This window comes from Vigna radiata, chromosome 6, assembly GCF_000741045.1.
Source record: "Vigna radiata var. radiata cultivar VC1973A chromosome 6, Vradiata_ver6, whole genome shotgun sequence".
Classification (NCBI taxonomy): Eukaryota; Viridiplantae; Streptophyta; class Magnoliopsida; order Fabales; family Fabaceae; genus Vigna; species Vigna radiata.
Window position 1 is genome coordinate 10,825,614 of NC_028356.1, and position 1,655 is coordinate 10,827,268.

Sequence of the window (1,655 nt, forward strand, 5' to 3'; positions counted from 1 at the left end):
CTTGTAAAACACTTTTGGATTCTATGAGAAATTTCTGCCAATTCTGAAATTCTTCTCAACTTAGCAAATGCTTGCCAAAGTCACTTGTTCTCTCAACTCTCTCCCACCTCTTAGCTTTCTTCCAACAATGGAAGCTGCCTGAAGCTAGGACCACACCACCTCCTTCTCTGCCGTCAACATCCACTCTGATTCCATCAACTTCCGCTGCCACCTGCTGGAAATCCTTCCTTCTCGGGTCCAGTCTTCAATCAAGCAATGGAGAGGCTTATCATTGTATAATCGATTATTAAATATCAATTTGCCCTTGTTAAGCTTACTAAGTGATCTAGTGAAATATAACATATTATATACCATGTTTAATCAATTATTTCAACCAGAAATGTGATTATTAATCTGTTTTACACATGATTTATTCAACATTAATGAAGTCATGTATCAGGCACAAACATAATCAAGATAAAACAATTCTTATGCCATTTGTTGTGCAAGAAACCATAAAATCATTCTTTTGTTCATCATAAAAAAACAAAGATAAAGAGGTAGGTTTAACTCCTCCAATCAACACATAGGAAAGGGATGAATTTCAAGAAAATGGTGCAGTAAGAGGAAGCACACCAACCTACCCAATGATATTTTTTGTTAATATTTTTGTAATGTTTGTCTAAACAATTGTTATGGTTATCTGAACAACATGAGCACTTTTATAATGTTATTCTGTAATATTTCAGTATTGTACAAAATTTATGTAGTGGATGAAACCTTTTATTATCAATGCTATAATTTTATTCTGCAATACAATTTTCATTTATGTTTTCACTATACTATTTTCTTTATACAATCAATCATTAAACCATTTTCATTAAACCATTTGCATTATACCATTATGACTAGATCATTTTGATTATACCCTTTTCATTAAACCATATTCATTAAACCATATTCATTAAACCATTTTCATTACACCATTTCCATTAAACCATTTTAAATGTACCATTTTCAATCCACCATTTTCATTCAACCATATTCATTCAACCATATTCATTAAACATTAATGACAAAGAATTATCAATGTCTACAACTCATCAATTCATTAAACAACATTACATTCAACAACACACTTATAATACACAATTGCAATTCTTCATCCTACAAAATGCCAACTATATATTCTAACAACAAAGAAATTAACTTAAATAAATTAACACAACAAGAGAGTTACAACACATCATGGACATGTCATCAACATTGAAACTACAATTACAATCATTACACATAGAACACAAACCACACCTATCAACACTTTCATCCACTTTTGAAGAACCAACATAGATTTCTCCAAATTAAGTATGATCTTCCTATCAACTTCATTTTCTTCAGTCTTCACCAACATATCATCCTTTCGTTCGCACTTCACATATGTATCACTTTCGTCAAACTCATCATCAGTGCACCATTTGAAGTAGTTGCAACCAACGACTTCACTTTCATTCTGTTAGAAAACAATCATCAACCACAAGGACTAAGTAATCCATTTTCAAGAACAATAAAACAAATAGAATAGGTTCCATGAATTTTACCTTGTACTTAGGGGACCCCAAAAATGTTTCCCTTGGTTCTTAGTTGTTTTTGCAGTTCTCAACACTGATTTCTCTCCA